The 26,345-nt window shown below is 42.2% G+C and overlaps 1 long non-coding RNA gene across 1 annotated transcript; it reads left to right on the forward strand.

Moving 5' to 3' along the window:
* Positions 1-11,002: 11,002 nt before the first annotated feature.
* LOC132762933 (uncharacterized) lies at positions 11,003-26,211 on the forward strand. The gene is made up of 2 exons (XR_009630222.2): positions 11,003-11,504; positions 20,393-26,211. It is a non-coding gene; the product is annotated as an uncharacterized lncRNA (long non-coding RNA).
* The last annotated feature ends 134 nt before the right edge of the window (positions 26,212-26,345 follow it).

Genomic DNA, 26,345 nt, shown 5'->3' on the forward strand with positions numbered 1-26,345 from the left:
TTTTCGCATGCCTGGTGCAAGTTTTATAGTTGTTGTTTGTTTTATCACACCAACAGTCAACAACAGAGGGAGAGGGAAGCTTCAGAAGTTCCCCCTGTCCCATTTGGAGGTTTTTTTAGCATATTTTTAGCATATTTGGAGGTTTTTTTAGCATATTGCGCAATCGCGTCCGCCATTAACTAATCGATTTGAAATTTACGAAATTTCGTATATTTCGAAATTTTTAAAAGGAAAATTTCAGAATTCTTTAAAGAAACGAAACGTGATGGACCCCTTAAAAATGAATCGAGTTTAGAAACAATTTTTTTCGTGGTTACCCAGCCCTAAGCCCCAACTATCTTGATTATTAGAGTCTCAGTGAATCTTATTATTATTATTATTATTAATAATAATAATAATAATCTTCTCTCATTTTATACAGTATATCCTTTCTTTTGTTAGAAGATCTACCTGAAAGGCGCCAGATCTGGTCTGATCTTGAAAGCTAAGCATGGTCAGGCCTGGTTGATACTCGGATGGGAGGCCACCACTGAATCCCACGCTGTATTTCAGAGGAGAAACTGGCCAAGCCACCCCTGTGCCTTTCTTGCCTAAGAAAACCCTATGAAATGCAAGGGGTCCCCATAAGTCGAAAGGTACATAGATACACAATCTATTCCCAGTGCAGCCTGGCATATCATTTTGTTAAGTCTTTAACACCAGCAAGCATCAGCTGAAGTTGCAAGTTCCCTAGAAACCTTTTCAAAGCGAAGCAGAGTGGATTTGCCTCCAGGAAACGCATTTTACAGCACCAGCCGCGAACAACAAAAGGCCTGCCAAAGAGGTGGCAGGCACATCATTTCCCCACAATGATTTTTTGGGAGCTGAATGGATGCTTCTGTTCCCAGCAGAAGCATCAGCGGCAGTTTAAAAAACACCAACGACATGAATATCAGCACAATGTCAAAATGCGCATTTGCCTGCTTCCATTTCGATATATGTACCGTACATCTAAATGCCTTTTATGGGAATTGACTTTTGGAGGGCTGTTTTGAAAAGGAGCAACCTTTGCTTTGCTGCAAGGTCATTCCTTCATGTCATGAATAGATTGTTGTCCCCTGCTTTCAAGTTGGCTCTGACTAATGGCAACCCTATCCTAAGATTTTCCTATGGATACTTATTCTGAGGGAATTGGTCATTGCCTTCTACTTTTTTTCTGTGCCAGGAGCAACTTGAAAAACTGCAAGTCACTTCTGTTGTGAGAGAATTAGCCGTCTGCAAGGATATTGCCTAGTGGAAGCCCAGATGTTTTGATGTTTTACCATCCTTTTGGGAGGCTTCTCTTGTGTCCCCGCATAGGGAGCTGGAGCTGACAGATGGAACTCAACCCACTCTCCCCAGATTCCAACCACTGACCTGTCCATCAGCAGTCCTGTCAGCAAAAGATTTTTTTAATTGCCTTCCACTGAAGCTGAGAGAGTGTGACTTGGCCAAAGTCAAGGTTGAGTGGGAAGTGAACCCTGGATGCAGCTAATGCGGTTTGACATCACTTGGCAATGGGATCCTGGGACTGGCTGGGGAGTTCCAGTGGCAGCACTGTCATCGCATGGAGCTCGATTCCTAATCGGAACCAGTCAGGACATATCCTAATGTTCCCCTGCTTAGCTTGCTTTCATTCTGCGGCTGTTTGTACAGCCAAGAAGATGACAGATAGATGGGGAGGGAGAGAAGGAGAAAGGGATGGACAGAGAGATAGATGAAGGGAGAGAAAGAAAGATGATAGATAGATAGATAGATAGATAGATAGATAGATAGATAGATAGACAGACAGACTTAGGCCCCTTCCTCAGAGTTGGAAGGTTGGAAGATGTTTTTAGTAATGAGACGCTGAGGACTTATGTTTTTACTGGTTTAATATGGTTTTGTATTATATGTTAATTGTTTTAATGGTAATTTATGTTGCTGGGGGCATCGAATTGTCCCGACTGTAAACCGCCCTGAGTCACCTTCAGCCTGAGAAAGGCGGTATATAAATACGGCAAATAAATAAATGTATATAAACAAAAATGTAATGTTCATTTGTGGGATTAACATAACGTAAAAACCACTGGGTGAATTGACACAAAAATTGGACACAATACACCTAACAGTCCAACAAGTGTCCATCACCCCTAAAACACACATACACACATATACATACACACACACACACACACACACACACACACAAACAAAACCCCAGCGGAAAGAACTTAAAAACCCAAAAATACACCATATATATACATATACACATACACTCATGTACATATACACAGTCATACACACACACATGTATATATATGCACAAGCACACACAAATATACATATATAAACACACATACATATACACACATATGTATACACACATGTATACATATACACATGCATGCACATACACATATATACACACCAATATGCATAAAGACAAGCACACACATATACACAATATGCATGTACACACATATATATACATACACATATATACACCCACATACATATATATGCGCAAACACACATATATACACAAATATATGCACACAAAACACATATACACACACTTGGCCACAGCAACGCATGGCAGGGGATGGCTAGTAAACAAATACTTTCCTGCCAGAGCAGGTACCTATTGATCTACTCACATTTGCATGTTTCTGAACTGATAGGTTGGCAGAAGCTGGGGCTAACAGCAGGAGCTCACGCCACTCCCCGAATTCAAACCTGCGACCTTTTGGTCAACAAGTTCAGCAGCTCAGCGGTTTAACCCACTGCACCACCGGGGGTGGTGACTGAGTGCTCATTGGAGGAAGGATAATAGAGGCCAAGATGAAGTACTTTGGCCATGGAAAGCTTAGAGAAGACAACGATGCTGGGTAAAATGGAAGGAAAAAGTAAGAGGGGCTGACCAAGGGCAAGACTGATGGATGGGATCCTTGAAGCGACTGGATTGACCTGGAAGGAGCTGGGGGTGGTGACGACCGACAGGGAGCTCTGGCGTGGACTGGTCCATGAAGTCACGAAGAGTCGGAAACGACTGAATGAATGAACAACAACACCACCACCAGGGGCTCCAGATAGATAGATAGATAGATAGATCGATGGATGGATAGATAGATAGATAGATAGATAGATAGATAGATAGGTAGATAGATAGACAGTCAGATATACAAAGCTGAAGTTTTTATCATGAACATGGCTTGAACTCCCCCTTTGCTTTCTTGCTGCCAATGGCTGCGTATCTCAAAGGGCAGCAGCTGGGATGCTAATCAAAGGAGCCAAAGGGCCACTGGAAACTGACAAAGAACCAAGCGGTGGGTGAAGTGAGATCTATCTTTGTCCTGCCACCCCCATCCTCCGCCCCCTGTTTTTATTTTGAGCAGAATCAAAGTCCCGTTGTCCCCACAGCATGACAGAATCGTCCTCTGAAATGAAACGGATGAAACGGTGCTGCTGAGGTTGCACATTGCCTCTGCCAGTTTGGCTTCCCATGGATGCTCTGGCGCATCAAGAGCGTGGCCCAAAGGCAGAGGGGATCTTTGGCAGAAGGGATCTGTCACTTATCCTAACAGTCCCTCTAATGGGGTGCAAAGGCTTCCCCGGATTCTGAAGAGAAGACCAGTAATTCGCTATCATTATGAAAGGATCAGAAAGTCATGCTGCTTCCTTACATCCATCACAGTCTTATCTTACATTACTATTACTCTGTTATTGTGTGTTTCATCAGGGAGCCTTTCACTGCGTTGGGGAGCAGAGTCCTCATCAGCATCTTATTTTTACTTTAAACTTTTTGCTGATCCTTAGGAGAGGTTTTTCAGCAATTTGCAATGGCAGAAAAACTATTCGAAAGCAAGGTCCTACCATTTCTTACCCTCTGAACTGAGGATTCATTTGCACTACATCGTTATACCACCTTGATTCTGCTTTAATTACTATGGCTGCATCTTATAGTAAAGGTAATGGTTTCCCCTGAGATTAAGTCTAGTTGTGTCCAACTCCGGGGCTTATAGGGGTTCAGCCTGTGATTATTAGGCCTGGGTAACAACGGAAAATTTTGTTTCTAAAATCGATTCGTTTTTTGGGGGTTTTTGCGTTTCGATATTTAAAATATTTCCGAAATTTTAATTTTAAAAAGTTCAATATTTACGAAATTTCGTAAATGGTAAAAATTTACAAAACAATAACGAATCGATTTCCGAAACAATAACGAATCAATTCGTTAATGGCGGACGCGACTGCGAAATACGCTAAAAAACCTCCAAATGGGACAGGGGGAACTTCTGAAGCTTAATTAAACCAAAAACAACTATAAAAACCAAAAACAACTATAAAACTTGCCCCAGACATGCGGAAATAATAACGAAACGGCCTCAAAATGATAACGAAACAAACACAATAACGAAATACAAAACATTTACGAAACGATTTAAAAATTCGTTTTTTTAAAAAATTGCTCCAGACTGGTTCGTTATCGTTTTGTAATTGAAAAATTAACGAATTTTTTAACGAATTACGAAATTAACAAACGAAACCGCCCAGGCCTAGTGATTATCTCTTTGCCACAGGAGAAGGATCTGGCAAATATCATGACCTGTACCAAGCAGGGCTTATCGTAAGATTAATAAGGCTTGCTATCAAGAGGCTTCTTTGGGAAGGACTTATCTTAAGATGGATGGAAGTCCTTGCTATCAGTAGACATTCTGGTGCTATGGGGGTATAGGATGGTCCGCTAAATGGCAGCTCTTTAGAAAAAGCTGCTTAATGGAAGATTCAAGGTGTTGAAGTTAAAATATGCTATTGGAGTCAATGTAAAAGTGGAATTTTGTGATGCACATTGGGATACTTGTATGATGCATGCATATTATTTTCAAGGGTATATATACCAAGGCAATTCTTTTGTTCAGCATCCTGTTTCCTGGACTACCAGCAGGGTCCATATCCGGTTGGTGCCAACCGAGAATAAACTGTGCTTTTACAGACCTCAGGAACTCTCTTTTGTCTCTTTTCCTCAAACCTTCTCCCTGCCATTTCAATGCCACCTTCTACATGGCACTGTTTTGGTTATTTGATAGTGTAGTTCATGTCCCTGCTCAATTGTTCCTTCTCTGAGCTAAACATCTTTCCAAGACTTTGTTTCCAGACCTTGGTTGTCCAGCAGCCCCTGTTCTGTGTTAATCCATCCTACAAATCAAAACCGCCAACAGCATTTGCGGTCCATGACTCAATGCGCCCAGGCTTTCTTGCTATGTTCAGTAAACACATTCATTTAGAGATTTGATTGGGACTTAGATGCAGGCAGCTGTGTGCGAGTCAAATAGAAACGTACGAACAACAATGGGAAGACCCCACTGGAATATAAATCCCTAGCAATCACCATCTCACTGATCAAGATTGGTTTTGCAATTACTCCGGATTGCAGCAGGCTTTAAAAGCCTATTGGTTAATCAAGCAAACCACTAACCTCACGGAAGAAAATCTGTGCTTGTGCAAGAGTCATCCGTCTCTATAAGCTTTGAGAAAATCGGTTGCATGCTATCACCGGGGCAAAAGTGAAGCTCTCGATTTCAGTCTTTTATTGGCAAAATAGTACCTTGTTGGCGGGGACTCAGCGTGTATCTTCATTGTTGAATTAATGCAGTTGGACACCACTTTAACTGTCATGGCTCAATGCTGTGGGTTCCTGGGAATTCTAGTTTGCTGAGCCGCCAGCACTCTTTAGAGAAGGCTCAAGACTTTACAAAACTACACATTGTGACGACATGAAAATCATTTGATCGGCCCACACACTGCCTTGCCAGAGAAAGAAAATATGCCACGCAAACGAACAGTAAAGAACAAGTAGTTTACTCTTCGTCATTCAGAACAACATATTTACAATCATGTGATCGGTTGCATCGACTGACATAATGTCCTTTTATGAGAGACTTAAAATGGTCTTCCTTTGTCCATGTAGGTCAGTGTTTCTCAACCTTCCTAATGCCACGATCCAGGCATGTAGCCAGGGGGGGGGGGGGCTCGGGGGGCTTCAGCCCCCCCCGAAATTCTCATGGTGGTTCGCGAAAAGGTCTTACTGGTGCATTTTTAAACTGTTATGTTTATTAATATCATGATTTGATCACCATTCTCAATATATCCCATATGTATGGGGGTATTGGGGTAATGATACAAAAGGTTTGCTAGGCTAGACCCTCTTTCACTCAGACTCAGCCCCCCCCCCCCCGAAACTCAGCCCCCCCCGAAACCCCCCCTGAAAATTTTTTAGCCCCCCCCGAAACGAAATCCTGGCTACGGGCCTGCCACGATCCCTTAGTTCCTCATGTTGTGGTGACCTCCAACCATAACATTTCCGTTGCTACTTCATAACTGTAATTTTGCTACTGTTATAAATTCTAATGTAAATATCTGATATGCAGGATGTATTTTCATACACTGAACCAAATTTGGCACAAATACCCAATACACCCAAATTTGAATACTGGTGGGATTGAGGGAGATTGTTTTTATCATTTGTGAGTTGTAGTTACTGGGATATATTAGGGTTTTTCCGGGCTATATGGCTATATGGAGGCAATTTTTCTCCTGACGTTTCGCCTGCATCTATGGCAAGCATCCTCAGAGTTAGTGAGGTCTGTTGGAAGTAGGAAAAATGGGTTTATATATCTGTGGACTGACCAGGGTAATGTCTCAGCTGATCAACTTGATTTGCATTCAATGGCCTGGAAGCGCCTGGGGGGAATCTCTTGTTGAGAGTGAATTGATGTGCCTGATTGTTTACTCTCTGTTGTTTTGCTGTTGTAATTTTTGAGTTTTTTTAATACTGGTAGCCAGATTTTGTTCATCTTCATGGTTTCCTCCTTTCTGTTGAAATTGTCCACATGCTTGTGGATTTCAATGGCTTCTCTGTGTAGTCTGACATGGTGGTTGTGAGAGTGGTCCAGCACTTCTGTGTTCTCAAATAATATGCTGTGTCCTGGTTGGTTCATCAGGTGCTCTGCTATGACTGATTTTTCTGGTTGGAGTAGTTTGCAGTGCCTTTCATGTTCCTTGATGCGTGTCTGGGCAATGCTGCGTTTGGTGGTCCCTCTGTAGACTTGTCCACAGCTGCATGGTACACGGTAGACTCCTGCAGAGGTGAGAGGATCCCTCTTGTCCTTTGCTGAACGTAGCATTTGTTGGATTTTCTTGGTGGGTCTGTAAGTGGTTTGTATGTTGTGTTTCCTCATCAGTTTCCCTATGCGGTCAGTGGTTCCCTTGATGTATGGCAAGAACACTTTTCCTCTGGGTGGATCTTTGTCTTTATTCATTGGTGGAGTTAATAAAGAGCTTTATTAACTCCACCAATGATGGAATTGAACCAAACTTGGCACACAGAACTCCCATGACCAACAGAAAGGACTGTAAGGGTTTGGTGGGCATTGGCCTTGAGTTTTGGAGTTGTAGTACACCCAGAGAGCACTGTGGACTCAAACAATGATGGATCTGTACTATACTTAGCATGAATACTCAATATGCTCAAATGTGAATACTGGTGGAGATTGGGGGAAATAGACCTTGACATTTGGTAGTTGTAGTTGTTATAGTTCACCTATAATCAAAGAGCATTCTGAACCTCACCAACGATAGAATTGGGCCAAACATTCCACACACAACCCCCATGACCAACAGAAAATACTGTGTTTTCTGATGGTCTTTGGCGACCCTTCTCACACACACACCCCCCCGCGCGACCCCCCCCCCCCCCGGGTCCTAACCCCCAGGTTGAGAATCACTGGTGTAGATAAATTCCTTCCAGCAGCTCATGAAGCAAGAGCACATTCCAAACTGTGTCTCTCTCTCTGCTTCTCTGCAAGCATTTGCATAGCTCAAGCCTGGAAAATGTAACAGTATCCAAAAGTCCCAGACTCAGCCATCTCCCTGGGCGAAGCTCAACTAATCAGCTTCATGCATCTTATTTTACACACACACACTAACTGATTTCTTGCATGCTCCAACACACATTTCTGATTCCACACCAGTTAAAGCAGGGGTCCTGAAACTTTTTAAACAGAGGGCCAGCTCACAGTCCCTTAAACTGTTGGAGGGCCAGAAAAAACATGAATGAATTCCTATGCATGCTGCACGTATCTTATTTAAAACAATTAAAACACTTTAAAACAATACAATAATTAAAATGGAGAACAATTTTAACAAATATAAACTGATTAGTATTTCAATGGGAAGTCTTGGCCTGCTTTTGGCTGATGAGATGGGATTGTTGTTGTTGTTGTTGTTGTGTGCTTTCAAGTCATTTCAGACTTAGGTTGACTCTGTGTGAGAGCCGTTAAATGACCTTGGAGAGACATATCCGCCCCCCCCCCCCCCCCCGGGCCTTAGTTTGAGGACACCTGCATTAATTCGACTGTGTATATCCACCCTCATCCAATGCAAATGAGATTATCAAATTTCATAGAATCATAAAATCATGGAGTTGCAAAAGACCTCAAAAGCCATTCCATATTCTGCAATGTAGAAAGACACCATTCAATCCCTCCTGGCAGATGGACATTCAACCTCTTATTTTAAAAATTCCAGAGACGGCATTTACAAGGAGAGTTTGCTTTCAAAGACTTTGGGGATTTCTATACTTTTGGTTTTCTGCGTTTGGTTTCTCCCAACAATATCTTCCAAAGATAGACTTGGCTCAATGCACCAAGCATTTTTCTTGCTTCTGGCCAACTTTGCACAACAAGTTGGGTTTTCTTTTGAGATGGAGACAGACAAGCAATCTGAATGGCTAGGATCCAGAGATTTTGCAGAGGAATGATGTGTGTGTGTTTATATGTGTTTGTTCCAGATACTTCCTACTCATTGGCTAAAATAAGAAATTGGGAGGAGGCAGGAACAGGGACAGCAAACCTCAGAAATTTTGACATAATCAAGGAGACAAAACATCTTTTTCTCTTCATAAGGCAATGGGCCAGAATCAGTAAGTTTCATGGCTGAGCAGGGATTCGAACCCTGGACTCCAGAATCATAGTCCAATTTTCAAAACACTAAACCAGCATTTCTCAACCTGGGGGTCAGGACCTCTTAGGAGGGGTCTCAAGGGGGGTGTCAGAGGGGCCACCAAAGACCATCAGAAAACAGTATTTTCTGTTGGTCAACAGGGTTCTGTGTGAAAAGTTCGGCCCAATTCTATCATTAGTGGAGTTCAGAATGCTCTTTCATTGTAGGTGAACTATAAATCCCAGCAACTACAACTCCCAAATGTCAAGATCTATTTTCCCCAAACTCCACCAGTGTTCACATCTGGGCATATTGAATATTGTGCCAAGTTTGGTCCAGATCCATCACTGTTTAAGTCCACAGTTCTCTCTGGATGTAAGTGAACTACAACTCCAAAACTCAAGGTCAATGTCCACCAACCCCTCCCAGTATTTTGTGTTGGTCATGGGTGTTCTGTGTGCCAAGTTTGGTTCAATTCCATCTTTGGTGTAGTTCAGAATGCTCTTTGATTGTAGGTAAACTATAAATCCCAGTAACTAAAACTCCGAAATGACAAAATCAACCCACCTAAACACACACACACACACACCCAACCCCACCAGTATTCAAATTTGGGCGTATTAGGTATTTGTGCCAAATTTGGTCCAGTGAATGAAAATACATCCTGAATATCAGATATTTACGTTATGATTCATAACAGTAGCAAAATTACAATTATGAAGTAGCAATGAAAATAATTTTATTGTTGGCGATTACCACAACACAAGGAACTGTATTAAGGGGTTGTGGCATTAGGAAGGTTGAGAAGCACTGGGTTAAACCCTTATGCTGGCTGGACTGCCGACTGAAAGGTTGGTAGTTCGAATCCGAGGAGCAGGATGAGTTCCCATCTAAGCTCTAGCTCCCCATGCAAGAACATGAGAGCAGCCTCCCACAGGATGGTAAAACATCAAAATATCTGGGCATCTCCTGGGCAGCCAATTCTCTCACACCAGAAACGACTTGCAGTATCTCAAGTCGCTCCTTACACACACACAAAAATTCTATGATTCTAACTTGTACTTGGAATAGAGTGGCAAAAGCAAAATTTAGTGAAAGGACACAAGTGTGATTGTGGCTGATGTAGAGCATAGATGGGGAAAGCTTAATCCTCCATATGCTGTTGGATTACAAGTCTCAGAATACCTCACCACTATCCAAACGTGGTAGGAATGGCTGCATTGTCGGGAGGACTTGGATTGTATTATCCTGCATGTCAGGGGGTTGGACTGGATGGCTCTTGGGATCTCATAAAATGGAAGAGTTGGAAGAGACTTCATGGGCCATCCAGTCCAACCCCCCGCCAAGAAGCAGGAAAATTGCATTCAAAGCATCCCTGACAGATGACCATCCAACCTCTGTTTAAAAGCTTCCAAAGAAGGAGCCTCCACCACACTCCGGGGCAGAGAGTTCCACTGCTGAATGGCTCTCACAGTCAGAAAGGTCTGCCTAATGTTCAGATGGAATCTCCTTTCTTGTAGTTTGAAGCCACTGTTCTGCGTCCTAGTCTCCAGGGCAGCAGAAAACAAGCTTGCTCCCTCCTCCCTATGACTTCATCTCATATATTTATACATGGCTATAATGTCTCCTCTCAGCCGTCTCTTCTTCATGCTAAACATGACCAGCTCTTTAAGCCACTCCTCATAGGGCTTGTTCTCCAGACTTTTGCTCATTTTAGTCGCCTTCCTCTGGACACATTTCCAGCTTGTCAATATCTCTCTTCAATTGTGGTGCCCAAAATTGGACACAATATTCCAGATGTGGTCTAACCAAGGTAGAGTAGACAGGTAGCATGACTTCCCTGGATCTAGACACTATGCTCCTATTGATGCAGGCCAAAATCCCATTGGCTTTTTTTGCTGCCACATCACATTGTTGGCTCATGTTTAACTTGTCCATGAGGACCCCAAGATCTTTTTCACACATACTGCTCTTGAGCCATATGTCCCGCATTCTGCATCTTCTAACTCCATGATTCAGATACCTGTATCTTGAACCCCACAGCATCCCTCTTTATGTCTCTGTGCTTAGAGGCATGTCCATGCATTCCTGCGCTCCTCCCAAGACAAAGACATCCCTCCTTGCCTTTGGTCCCTCCTTCCTTCCCCAAACCCCTCTATCCATAAAGGGGGAAGATCTGCCTGCGCTGTCACACAAGGCGGGGGCTTCAGGCTGTGCGCTGTGTGCGCCTCTCTCTTTCCTTGTGGCAAGCGGTGCCTGCAAGTGATGCTCTTCCAGCCTCTCTCTTAGGCTGCGGTACTATACAGGGGAGGGGAGAGCGAGCATTTCCTCTTATTCAGCATTCTGTGCATCCAGTTGGCTCAGAAGGAGAGCAGAAGAGACCGCCGTGGTGGTGGTGGCACTCAGACCTCCGGCAGGATCTTGTTCAGGGACAAGGAAGGAAAGAAGGATACAAAGGAGGAGAAAGCAAGCCTTGGATGCAGCCAGAAAGATTCAGCCCAAGGAAGGTATGTGTGACATGCTCATCCTGGATAGATAGATAGCTAGATAGATAGAGAAATAGATGGAGAGATAGGCTAGCTAGAGAGAGAGAGAGAGAGAGAGAGAGAGAGGATAGATAGATAGATAGATAGATAGATAGATAGATAGATAGGATAGATAGATAGGATAGATGGATGGATGGATGGATGGATGGATGAATGGACAGGAAGGATAGATGGGTAGATAGATGGATGGATGGATGGATGGATGGACGGACGGACGGACAGACATATAGGCAGATAGATAGATAGATAGATAGATAGATAGATAGATAGATAGATAGATATTGCAATGTGGGCTCCCTTTATTCCATATAAAGGGAATCATTCTTCCATCCGTATGTATTGGAAGTGCAACCTTGCCAACACGTGCAAATAGCCATTCCAACAAATCCTAATTTCCTAGCAAAAGGGATTACAAGGGAATGAGGAAAAAGAGGTTCAGAGCTGGATTTTATTTTTTAAAGTGTGTTGAGAGAAAGCCTGTAATAGCTTACAGATATCTTCTGCTGGCGATTACCGCAAGCCAGCACCTCTTTGCATGCAAGGCAGCTCTGCAAAGAGAGAGGTTTCCAGCACCGCAGACAGCGAACCGTGAGCTCCAAAGTGTTGGCTGCCTATTATTATATTATAATAATAATAATTAATATCCTGGTCTTTTGTCTCAACTGAGACACAAAGCAGCCCACTACACCGAGAAAAGAACAATGCAACTCCAAATCCATGACATACAAATATTAAAATAGAAGGACATCAATTAAAACTCAATGGCATGCTGGGCAATTCAATGATGCTTGGTTGCATACCCCACAGAACTTAGGGGTCTTGCTGTACTGTGGCTTACGAACTATAAGAAAACAGAATCAATCAAAATCAGACATATATATATATATATATATATATATACACACACACATATACATACACACACGAGCATCTTGAGCAGTGTTTCTCAACCTTCGTAATGCTGCAACCCCTTGATACAGTTCCTCATGTTGCAGTGACCCCCAACCATAACATTATTTTCGGGGGGGGGGTTGTTGTGTGAGGAGCGACTTGAGAAACTGCAAGTCGCTTCTGGTGTGAGAGAATTGGCCATCTGCAAGGACGTTGCCCAGGGGACGCCCGGATGATTTGATTTTTTTTATCATTCTTGTGGGAGGCTTCTCTCATGTCCCCGCATGAGGAGCTGGAGCTGATAGAGGGAGCTCATCCGCCTCTCCCCGGATTCGAACCTGCGACCTGTCAGTCTTCGGTCCTGCCAGCACAAGGGTTTAACCCACTGCACCACTGGAGGCTCATTATTATTATTATTATTATTATTATTATTATTATTATTATTATTATTTTCGTTGCTACTTCATAACTGTAATTTTGCTACTGTTCTGAATCGTCATGCAAATATCTGATATGCAGGATGTATTTTCATTCACTGGACCAAATTCGGCACAAATACCTGATACGCCCACTGGTGGGGTTTGGGGGGGGGATTGATTTTGTCATTTGGGGGGTGTAGTTGCTGGAATTTATAGTTCACCTACAATCAAAGAGCATTCTGAACTCCACCAATGAGAAAATTGAACCAAACTTGGCACACAAAACTCCCATGACCAACAGAAAATACTGGAAGGGTTTGGTGGGCATTGACCTTGAGTTTTGGAGTTGTAGTTCACCTACATCCAGAGAGCACTGTGGACCTAAACAATGATGGCTCTGGACCAAACTTGGCACAAATACTCAATATGCCCAGATTTGAATACTGGTGGAGTTTGGGGAAAATAGATCTTGACATTTGGGAATTGTAGTTGCTGGGATTTATAGTTCACCTACAATTGAAGAGCATTCTGAATTCCATCAATGATGGTATCGAACCAGTCTTGGCACACAGAACACAAATGACCAACAGAAAATACTGGAAGGGTTTGGTGGGCATTGACCTTGAGTTTTGGAGTTGTAGTTCACCTACATCCAGAGAGCACTGTGGACTCAAACAATGATTGATCTGGACCAAACTTGGCACAAATACTTAATATATCCAAATGTGAACACCGGTGGGAGAAACAGACCTTGACATTTGGGAGTTGTAGTTGCTAGGACTTATAGTTCACCTACAATCAAAGAGCATTTTGAACCCCACTAACAATAGAATTGGGCCAAACTTTCCACACAGAACCCCCGCAACCAACAGAAAATACTGTGTTTTCCGATGGTCTTTGGCGGCCCCTCTGACATCGCCTTGCGACCCCCCCCCAGGGGTCCCAACCCCCCAGGTTGAGAAATACTGATCAAACCTTGGATAAATCTATTAAATGACAGGAAGGAGGGGCTGGGGTGGGATTAAAAAAAACATACAGCATATCACAAAAGAAAATCATAAAGAAATAATTGGAATGAGATACCCATAAAAAGGTCCACCGAAAAACTCAAGAGAAGAAAGGAGGTTGAACTAGATGGCCTCTGAGGTGCCCTCCATTTCTAGCATTGGGTTTCCTCTGCAGTCCGAACCATGGCAATAGGGACACTGCAACATCATTGCTTCCCAAAGTCAACTAGATTAGGATTTGTAGCATAAAGAGAGAGAGAGAGAGAGTACCCTTATAATCACAATGGAGGCACTTGCATTCCTAAACAGCAATACATGCTGAGTATCCCTTATCCAGAACTAGAAGTGTTTTGGATTTCAAGTTTTTCTTTTCCCGATTTCAGAATACTTGTATGTGCATCTATGTACGTCGTTAGATCCCTTGGAGATGGATCCCAAACCTAGACACAACATTCATTTCTCTTTCATATACATCTTAGTCCCAAGGTAGTTTAATATACAATATTTTGAATAATGTTGTGCACGAAACACTTTGTGGGCACTGAACTATCCAGAAGCCAAGGTGTCACTATCTCAAAAAGCCAGCTGAAGAAATTCAGATTTTGAAAAATTTAGGAATTTCGGACCTGTCGTTGCACTAAACATTAATTGCACAAACAGCATTGCTAAGTAACAATATTAATAATGGCATTTTCATATCAATTTTTTGGGGTGTCAGGAGCATCTTGAGAAACTGCAAGTCACTTCTGGTGTGAGAAAATTGACCATCTGCAAGGATGTTGCCCAGAGGGCGCCTGAATGTTTTACCATCCTGTGGGAGGCTTCTCTCATGTCTCCACATGGGAAGCTGGAGCTGACAGATGGGAGCTCACTCCGCTCCCCAGATTTGAACCACTAACCTTTTGGTGAGCAGTCTTGCCAGTACAAGGGTTTAACCCACTGTGTCACAGGTTTTGAAATAAATAGAAAATGGATGGAAAATGAGTTGCCACTGGACTTTCCGTATTCATGGTCTCTTTATTGTTGGCTCCGTCCAAAATTACAGTGAGTTCCATTTGCCATCAAGAGGAAGACATAGAGGAAAACAGATTGGGTTGGATGGGACAAGACTTTTTTTTTTACAGAGCCGGAAGAGCTTGTCTTAGTGGTTCAGATAGTAAAATATATTTTAGAGGTTTCCGCTGAGCAGAATGGGGTTGGACTGGATGGCCTTTGGGATCTCTAGAATTCTGTTATTCTTATTCTATGATCTATTTACCAATTGTGTAAATGACTGGATGTGTCAGTTGCTTATGACTGTTTCAATGTGCTCCATGCATTAAACAAGGCATAGAAAGCATAACGGCTGGTAGCAATCTACGTGTGGTCTTCACGCTTCTTTTCAACAGCATTGCATCTTGTCTACTCCAATACCAATTGAAATATGCAAGTTTGCTGTGAGTTTTCCAGGCTGTATGGCCATGTTCCAGAACCATCTCTCCTGACGTTTCACCCACATCTATGACAGGCATCCTCAAAGGTTGAGCGTTCTGTTGGAAACTAGGCAAGTGGGGTTTATATATCTGTGGAATAATGTCCAGGGTGGGAGAAAGAACTCTCTGTCTCCCAATTGAATCAAGGTGAAATTGGCCACCTTGATTTACATTTAATGGCCTCCCACTAGATATATAAATCCTATTTTCCTAGTTTCCAATAGACCCCTCAACCTCTGAGGATGCCTGCCATAGATATGTGTGAAACATCAGGAGAGAATGCTTCTGGAACATGGCCATGCAGCCTGGAAAACTCACAGCAACCCAGTGATTTTGGCCATGAAAGCCTTCCACAACACAATATACAAAAAGTTATGGCAAAAATATGTCATAAAGAGCAATTGGCTTCCCCAAGAGTAATGTGTCACCCTTTGGCATCTCAAAGAGATACATTGTTCTTATTGCTGTTATTATTATTTGAAACACAAGATGAGTCCACAGCAGACAAGATCACTCTGCTGGCTGTTGTATTGGATCACACATCGGACACTTCCCGTATCTAGGACTGTGTGATGTATTGGCGAATAATGCGTGCAGATCCCGGTAAGGTGGCCTTTTGCAGGTGGCAGATGGTAATTTTGTCAGCACCGATTGTGCTTAAGTGCAGGCCAAGGTCTTTAGGCACTGCACCCAGTGTGCCGATCACCACTGGGACCACCTTGACTGGCTTGTGCCAGAGTCTTTGCAGTTCGATTTTGAAATCCTCATATCGTGTCAGCTTTCCCAGTTGTTTCTCTTTAATCCTGCTGTCACCTGGAATGGCAACATCAGCAATCCATACTTTGACCTCACTACCTTTGAGGATGCTTGCCATAGATGCAGGCGAAACGTCAGGAGAAAAATTGCCTCCAGAACATGGCCATATAGCCCGGAAAAACCTACAACAACCCAATCCATACTTTGGTTTTTAACACGATCGTGAGGTGAAGAGTATTGTGCTCCAGAACACAATATTATTATTATTGTTATTGTTATATTGTTGTTGTTGTTATTATTATTATTGACAAAAAAGCACAGTATGTCACAGCAAAAGAGATCTACATTCTGGATTTTGTATCACAAAATCAAAAGTTGAACACTTCCCAAGTGTCCAGGACTGTGTGATGTATTATTATTATTATTATTATTATTATTATTATTATTATTATTAATATTATTATTATTAGTGTCCCAAAGAATTTAGCAAAAATGAAGTAGCTCTTAGAAAAGGAAAGAGGAATGATAGTTTCCAAGGTCTAGAAAGAGCATGCAAAGCTTCGTGGCTTATTCTACTATTCTAAGCAATTCTGGTCAGTTAGAAAAGGGAAGGTCTTCTCCGGAGCTTGAAAACTCCAGATCCTGTCTCTTTGCACCATTGTTTCCCTGCAGTCTGGCCAATCCCTGTATAATAGTTCTATTGTAATTTCCCACCGTAGATCCTTGTTTGCCGATTTCTTTAACCCCTGAATCTTTAATAGAAATGTTGCAATCCTTCCCAGAGGAGAGAACATTGCATTTTTTTTTGTTAGATAGCTAAGGAGTAAACTATCAATCAAAATGTGAGCAGGTCATAGCTGCATTGAAAAGGAGGTTGCAAAGTTCACATTGCACCCAATAGTCCTGGTTTTGCCACTGGTTTGAAAGAGACATAAGAAGCCCAAAGGCAGGTGTGATGTTAAGATGTGCGTGAAGCAACTGCCTCACCGTTTGACCTTGGGAAAAGCAGGAAGGGTTTCCTGTCAGGATTTCTGCAGGATGCAGGGAAACACTGACTACATGTGCATAATTTACAATGTATAACCCAACCTACATCTGCGAAAGGCAGCGAGGTGAAAGGACTTAGCATGCATTGTTCTGCCTGTGAATAGCATGAAAGGCATCTTGCAATAGGTTTCAGTGATTTAAGGAGTCCCCAGTGGCGCAGTGGGTTAAACCCTTGTGCCGGCAGGACTGAAGATCGACAGGTTGCAGGTTCGAATCCAGGGAGAGCGCAGATGAGCTCCCTCTGTCAGCTCCAGCTCTCCATGCGGGAACATGAGAGAAGCCTCCCACAAGGATGGTAAAACATCAAAAACACCTGGGCATCCCCTGGGCAACGTCTTTGCAGATGGCCAGTTCTTTCACACTAGAAGTGACTTGCAGTTTCTCAAGACATTCCTGACATGAAAAAACATGATTTAAATCAGCAAAGATGTTTTTGGTGTTCTGCATTTGCAGAGGAAAAGCCCAAGAGGATAAGGAGCAAGGGGCAGAAAAGAGGGAAATGGCTAAACTGATCCGTTGACCGATGGCACTTCTTGCACCTTCTGGAACATAGAAATTGAAGCATGGCACTATCTGCTTAGAGCAGTGTTTCTCAACCTGGGGGTCTGGGCCCCTGGGGAGGTCGCCAGGGGTTGTTGTCAGAGGGGTTGCCAAAGACCATCAGAAAAAACAGTATTTTCTGTTGGTTATAGGAGTTCTGTATGGAAAATTTGGCCCAAATCTATCATTGGTGAGGTTCAGAATGCTCTTTGATTGTAGGTAAACTATAAAGCCCAGCAACTACAACTCTCAAGTGTCAAGGTCTATTTTCCTCGAACTCCACCAGTGTTCACATTTGGGCATATTGGATATTAGTGCCAAGTTTGGTCCAGATTTGTCATTATTTGAGTCCACATTACTCTTTGGATGTAGGTGAGCTACAACTCCAAAACGCAAAGTCAATGCCCACCAAACCGTTCCAGTATTTGCTGCTGGTCACGGGAATTCCATGTGCCAAGTTTGGTTCAATTCCATCATTGGTGGAGCTCAGAGTCCTCTTTGGTTGGAGGTGAACTATAAATCCCAGCAACTACAACTCCCAAATGACAAAATATACCCCCTCCCACCAGTATTCAAATGTGGGTGTATGGGGTATAAGTGTCAAATTTGGTCCAGTGAATGAAAATACATCCTGCATATCAGATATTTACATTACGATTCATCACAGTAGCAAAATTACAGTTAGGAAATAGAAGCGAAAATAATGTTATGGTTGGAGGGTCACCACAACATGAGGAACTGTATTAAGAGGTCGCAGCATTAGGAAGCCTAAGAAACACTTGCTTAGAGCATAGTGTTGCAGAAGGGACTGCTTCTTCCCCCTCCTCACCTGTTCCTTGCTCCTTGGCACAACTGTTCCTTCTCTGCTGGATCCGTGCCACCAAGAGCAAGTGAGGGAGGGAAGGCCAGGTAAAGAATGGATGGGAAAAGCCACACCTTCTGCATCTGCTGTCCATGGGGTCATCGAGTTGGAAGAGACTCTGGCCTTATCTTCATAGCATTGAACTGCATTATATAAGGCTACATTGACCATAGGATGCAGTTCAGATGGGGCACCCAAGGGACATCCAATCCAACCCCCTTCAACCATCAAACCCTCCTGACAGATGACCGTCCAGCCTCTGATTAAAACCTCTAAAGAAGGAAGGAAAGTCCACTGGTCTTCCAGGCAACAGCATATTCCTCTGTCAGAAGTTCTTTAGGTGGAATCTCTTTTTCTGCCATTTGAACCCATTGCTCCATTATATCCTATTCTCTAGACTGGCCTCCCCCTCCTCAGTGGGACAATCCTTTCCAATATTCAAACATGGCTCTCAAGTCCCCTTCTCTCTCAGCTGTCTCTTTAAGTTAAACATTCCCAGCTCCCTAAGCCATTCCTCAGAAGGATCCATGGTTTCTAGACTTTTTACCATTCTCCGGACACCTTCCATCTTCTCCATGTCTTTCTTGAATCGTGGAGCCCAGAACCAGATACAGAGTTATTTGATCTAGTTTTTAAAAAGGAGTGGCTGGAATCCAGAAAGTAGATTTATGTATACAGGAAATGTGCAGAGTGATGTGGCGATATTGGAAATATAGATATTTATATATATATTGTATGTACATTAGAGGCACTGAAATGTAAGAAAAATCAGGTTCTCTCTGTATTAGAAAGCCAAGCTGACAGGACAAAGGGAAGCTGAAGTATCTGTGTCCAAGGCACAGGCAAGAGGGGGGTGAACATTCCAGTGGGGCGAGGTAAGAAAGTCCTGGTACCAACAGATATAAGTAAAAAGTTAGGAGTTTCTCTCCCTCCCTCCTGACAGGTCAAAAGTAGGGCCCCTGATGGATCTGTGTAAGCTGAATCCTAGTCATCTCTAACTTGCTGTAAGCTGCTTTAGGAAAAAAAATATGAAGACATGCCCCTTGCATGTCGAAGGTATAATTTGATATTTCTATGATGCAAAAGCGACGTAGCGATGATGTTAACGTATGTAGAAGCATGTTTCTTTGTTTGCCTGCATTTGAAGATGTATAAAAGGGAAAGTGAATGCTTTTATCCTTACTCTGGTTGGCTTTTGGACCTAATTCCATGTCAGAGTCTCAGCAGAAAATAAACGTACTTTTCTGCCTCCCAGAAAGGATCGCTCTTGGTATTATCTCTCCTATCTGCTGCTACATGAGTGGCTATAGACACTTGTTAGGTTTTCATGTGCAGAAACTCATACGTACTTTGTTTCTGCCAAAATGTACAGTCATCCTTCCACATTAGTGGTTTTTGAGCATTGATCTTTCATTGATTTAATCCATTTTTTTTGCAGAAGTATGTAGGTTTTTTCAATCTACCTCTAGTCTTCTTCTAGTCATACTGGAGGACCTATTCCTCGGCTCTCCAGTGCGATTCTATGGCCAGCTTCTAGTGCAGTGGTTCTCAACCTGGGGTCCCCAGATGTTTTTGGCCTTCAACTCCCAGAAATCCTAACAGCTGCTAAACTGGCTGGGATTTCTGGGAGTTGTAGGCTAAAAACATCTGGGGATTCCAGGTTGAGAACCACTGTTCTAGTGGAAGTTGGCCTTAGAAACATGATGGAAGACAGAGAAATTCTTAGAGAGGCAAAAAATTAGCATTTCTTTATCCATGGGGGTCCTGTTCCCCTAACTCTGGGAAATCTGGAGGACTGACTGTACTTTTAATGCAACTGACTCTGAACTAATCCTTTGACCTTTTCTTTACTTAGGTCGTATTTCCAGAAAGTCCAACCAACATGGAGAACTCCTCATTTTCCTGCTGAGGGATGAAGAACACCTGAAGAAACACTGAGTGTAACAGGTTCCAGAAGAACAAAGGTGCATAAATATGTGAATGAAAACGACTTGGGTGGAATTCATTGTAGCATCGTCCACCTTGAGAAGAACCAATCCTCCAGTCACTCAAGGACTTTTGAATGGGAGCTTGGTGGTCCTTCTGAGAGCCATCTGAATTCCTAGCTGGTTTCTGGTGCAATGTTTTGGAATGTCATCAAGTAACTATCCATTAAAAAGCCCTGAAAAGTGATTCCAGATTTTAGTGGAGAAGGTTGGGATATGCATGTTTTGTAGTGCATCAACTTCTCTAGGTTGTTCTTGTGGACTATGCAACATTGGGAACCATAATTGCAAGAAATATTACTGGGATATGCAAAATGGTCGTCTCAAAATCTTATTATAACATGGATTCCTATCACAGGCAGCTTTGAAAATGAAAGAAACCTAGCCAAGAAGTTGGGTCATATATGACAGCATCCAAAACTTGAAATTAAAAAAAATCTAAAGAACAATTCCAATTGTTAGTGGAGAAGGTTGGGATGTGCATGATTTGTTGTGCACCAACATTTCCAAGTGATTTTTGTGGAGTATGCAACGTTGGGAGCTGTGATTGTGAGGAAAATTGTCTTCCAGACACATTGGTTCATGATAATAGGGATTCCTATCCCATGCGCTTTGAAAAGGAAAGAAACTTAGCCCAGAAGTTGACTTCTATCCAACAGTATTCAGAGTTTTAAAACCAAAAGGTGGTTCCAATGTTGGGATATGCATGATTTGTAGTGCACCAACGTTTCCAAGTGAATTATTGAGGACTATGTTTCGTGGGGAGCTGTGATTACGAGGAAAATTGTCTTCCCAATGAACACATTGATTGTCTTATGATAACGGGGATTTCTTTCCCATGTGCTTCTGAAAACGATAGACCTAATCCAGAAGTTGGCTTCCATCCGCTATTATTCCAATGAGGCCCAGACTGGGAGGCACCTCCATCCCGGCGTTTTTGTCAGCCAGGGAATACGAGACTTATGGGATCCTGAACGCCACGCGGGACACTGCGGCCCCACAAACCCAAGAGTCCCTGTCATCAGCCGTGGCCTTAGTGGTGGTGCTGGCTCTCATCCTCTCCTTGGTCACCACTTCCCTGGTGACCTACTGCTTTCACAAATGGAAACTGAGGAGCAAAAGGCTCCAGAAAGCCCACGAGGAGTACCAGAAGGACCATGAAAGCAGTGGGCTCCAGAGCAAGCCCAGGCTCGTTTCCTAAGGACCTAACACATAAAAACAAACAAAAAACTGGGAAGAACAATCCTATCGAGCTGAGCTTGCAGATAATATTGACTGAGAAAAGGGTGAGGATATGGGGACTTGGAATGTACGAAGGGGCCACAATAATGGTTGCTTGATCCGATCGACACCTGTCATTCTATGGTGTGCCTCTCTCTTATGTTAGATGTATTTATTCATAACGATGTTGCATTTGGTGTCCTGCCGGGATCCCAGGGTCGCAATACTCCCAACGAGCCGCTTCATAATGTGCAATAGGATCACTCTGGTTTGAGAATGGCAGCTTTTCCTTTAGCTCAGATGAGTCTCTTGGCAATAAAAGGGCTCAAATGTCAGCTATTGCAAAAAAAGAAAAGAAAAGAAAAGAAAAGAAAGAACAGAAAACCATATAAATCTGCTAACTGAACAGCTAAAGGGTACTGTCCGAATTTCAGAAACAAAAAAGATCAAATGCTGCTAAATGCCAACCAAGAAAATACCCTTTTTGAAAGCCTCAAATTTCACTGATTTGAATGGTGATTCTATTTAAAACAGTGAAAATACACATATGTGCAGAAAATGCACTGAAACATCACTGCTAGTGATGAACAGTTTAGTTCTAACACGGGAATCTTACCATTAGGTGTGAAATGGTTGTAAAAAGATGGGCCTAGTGCAGGCATGGGCAAAATTTGGCCTTCCAGGTGTTTGGGGCTACAACTCCCACAATTCCTAACAGCCTATTGGCTGTTAGGAATTGTGGGAGTTGTATTTCAAAACACCTGGAAGGCAAAAGTTTGCCCATGCAATTAACAATCATAACTCCTTTTAAAAATGGTGTTAATATGTTTTGCCTCATTTGAAAGCATGAAAGAGTTAGATGCTTCCATTTCTGATCAAAGCCCTTTACAAATAAGGATGAAAGGAGTGGTTGTGTCCAAAGAATGCACCACCAAATAGGGGACTGCCAATGGGCTTAAAATCCATGATATGTTATATTGGGACAAGTGTTTAAAGGACAGCATTTCAAATCCTATGGCTAGTGTTCCCCAAAAGGCAGCTTGAGTTCCATTGTTACTTACACATGTGCCTCATGTTGGATTGGGTTAGATATTAGAGTGCTGGGTTGTCCTTTCCAGCATTGCAGTCCAACATTGAAGGGAATCTGAGCTGTTAGACTCAAAATAACCCTCACTTAGGATGATTCCACCATAAATATAGCTGAGTGCTAAAAGAAAACCTTATGGGTAGCAAAAACTTATGTGTGGAGAGCCAGCAACAGGATGGCACAGAATTGAAGAATCAGAATTTAAGTTCAAAATATTTATTAAAGTAAAAAGAAATCAATTCGAGATAGAAAAGGTCTTGGAGCTTACTAAAATTCATATTCTAGGAAGTAAAAGGATAAAAAGTCAAAAAATATCCATGCAGTTACATTTTGCCTGGAGAAAGGCAAAATGCGTCCTCAATGGAAGGAAGAAAAAGCAGAGAGAGAGCCAACAATGGAGAATGACCACATGGCCAAACCCAGGGCAATAAAAATACCTTTAAAGAGGAAGTTACCTCATACCTCACAGAGATTCCAGTGCTACATCTTCAAAGGGGGAGTAGATAGTGGATAGACATGCATTGGAATGGGGGGGGGGGGATCCCTCACTCTAATCCTATCTCTAGTCTAACTTCTCATTGAGAACTGGAGACTTGATGACACAAGAGACTTGTGCAGTCCAGGGATGAAACCCAACAGATATCCTGAGAGTGATCATTCCCAACAAGGGCTTACTGTGCTGACAGTGACATACATAGATATTCATGACTTATGACAATGAAGGTGTATCCAGTATTTATAAAATAACAGCCTCTTATCCATGCGGGATATTTTCAAAACTTATCCCTGGAAACAAGAAAACATGGAAAATAGCAAACTTTATTGAAATAAACAACTTCTGCTGGAAATTATCAGAATTGCACTGGAGGAAGGAGAACATTTCTAGAGATTTTTATATATTTCAGTGTGAATGTATGGTAATGCCCAGCAGAAGGATGCCATATGAAACTGGGAGTGCAGCTTAAGGAGTACTCTAGAAGATATTATCTGAATTACATTTCAACTTATTATTAAGGCAGCTTTTGTACATGATATTATAGAGAGAGGAATCAGTTCTGTTTGTTTCATGCCCCCAAATGCCTTGAATTGATCCAGATCAGCATCTATCCATTGAAAGGGGGAAAACCAAGATGGAATTCAGGTGGACACACTAAAAGTCATCCTTTGAATCCTAGAATAATCTAATCATAGAGTTGGAAGAGACCTCATGGGCCATCTAGTCCAACCCCCTGCCAAGAAGCAGGAATATTGCATTCAAAGCACCCCCGACAGATGGCCATCCAGCCTCTGTTTAAAAGCTTCCAAAGGAGCCTCCACTACACTCTGAGGCAGAGAGTTCCACTGTTGGACAGCTCTCACAGTCAGGAAGTTCTTCCTAATGTTCAGATGGAACCCTAGCCTTTCTTTTCTGAGCCGTAAGACCACTTGGGACCAAAGAGAACAGATTCCAACTTGCAATCCAAATACACATTTCTAGAAGAGCAGAATCAATTGCCCGCAGTCTAACTGGGTTGATTTCAATGGGCATTTTAAAGAAATGACAAAAAAAAAAAAAACACACCCCACACATAAATAAAGATACTATTTCATGCAGTGAAACCTTATAAAAGGCTTTCTTTCCCCTCTTAGACAAAGGGATGCCTCTGCAAAAGGATGCTTCAGAGAGACAAGAGAAAATGGAACATGCAAGTGACATCTTTACAGCCCGAATTGTTTTCTGGGAGGAAATGAAAGCTCTTCTACCTCCACATTCCCAGGATCTAATTTGGCCTTGGTTCTTGCTTTGAGTTCCATATGGGAGAAAAGTAGTACAGTAAAGTCTCACTTATCCAACATAAACGGGCCGGGAGAACGTTGGGTAACTAAAAATGTTGGATAACAAGGAGGGATTAAGAAAAAGCCTATTAAATGTCAAATTACATTATTTATTTATTTCGTATCAAAAGCATTGCATAAATTAGTATAAAACCCATAAAAATAGAAGGAGCACAGGTGGCTAAATATCACTTGACCAAAAACAGGCCACAGCAATGGCATTGTCTGTAGCCTCCAACAATTCTTCCTCTGTACATGAGGCAGGGCAAAGTGGACAAGCATACAGATGCAGAGTTGTCTGTTCTGCTCCACAGTCACATTACATTACATTATGATTTTACAAATCACATTACAGTATGATTTTACAAATTAAGCACCAAAACATCATGTTTTACAACAAATTGACAGAAAAAGCAGTTCAATACACAATAACGTTCTGTAGTATTTACGGTATTTACGAATTTAGCACAAAAACATCACAAAGTATTGAAACAGCTGTGGATCCAGCAGACTGCATTGGATAATACAGAATGTTGGATGAGCGAAGATTGGATAAGTGGGACTCTACTGTATGTTACTTGCTTACTTAAGTAATATATTTATGGAGAAAGAAGATATACTCCATAATTGATCTTCCCAATCTATTTTAATTCCAGGAGAGGCTTTTTCAACACGAAGTGATCCAGAGGGTGACTTTTAGGTCCTTTTATGCTTAGGAAATTGTCCAGAGAGGAAAAAACGTGGGAAAATTGGATCCCTTGGGATCATAGAACTCATTTTCCAAAACATTTTGGAGTGTCCTTGGTTCCTTGGCAGATCAATGTGGTCCTCCAAACCTTAAAGTTGTCCATCTCTGATCTAAGATGAGGCCCGGCTGGAGCATGTACACGCATAAGGGGAAATCTGTCTCTTCTTTTAATTCATACACATATTTAAGCAACTCATATGATTCCTCAGCTAGCCATTCTTTCGACAGGATTATAACCCTAATTTCTGACCCATCCATGCTTCCTATTCCTTTTTAGCATGTTTCTATTTTTGTCGTTTATCGCATTTACATCGTAGAAAAGTATGGCTCGAATGCGAGTCCACTAATCATTTTTAAGCGGAGTATAGACTATAACATCAGAACAATTATTTGGATTGGTTTGGTTTTTAAGTAGGTAGTATGTAAATATAGAGATATAACCATCCTGCTAAAGTATATAGCTTGCTTGCGATTATCATTAGCCAATGTAATGCTTCTTTTTCAATGAGCTGTGAAACTGTGGGAATGCTGTACATCTTTCTTTGGGAGGCAAAATAATAATAATAATGCATAAGTGTCCAGTTTTAAACACTGTAGAAGGAAATGGGGCGGGGAGGGGACTAATTCAAGTATTTAAAAAGGTGCATAAGGATATGCAAATATGGGTTTTCGTGGGACCTTCTCAGGAAGCCTGGGAGCAATTGCCACAGAGGTATTTTGGAAAATGTATTTATGGATCATAAACATGATTCGACGTGGGAACAAAACAATACTATTTTATTACTTAATAAAAGAAATAAAGAAGCAGTGAATATCAAGTTATTGGGGGAAGCTTTTCTTATTATCAAGGATCTAATTCAGCATTTCTCAACCTGGGGGTCGGGACCACTGGAGGGATTGCAAGGGGGTTTCAGAGGGGTCACCAATGTCTACCAGAAAACATATATTTCTG

The sequence above is a fragment of the Anolis sagrei genome, chromosome 10 (assembly GCF_037176765.1).
Source record: "Anolis sagrei isolate rAnoSag1 chromosome 10, rAnoSag1.mat, whole genome shotgun sequence".
NCBI classification, from domain to species: domain Eukaryota; kingdom Metazoa; phylum Chordata; class Lepidosauria; order Squamata; family Dactyloidae; genus Anolis; species Anolis sagrei.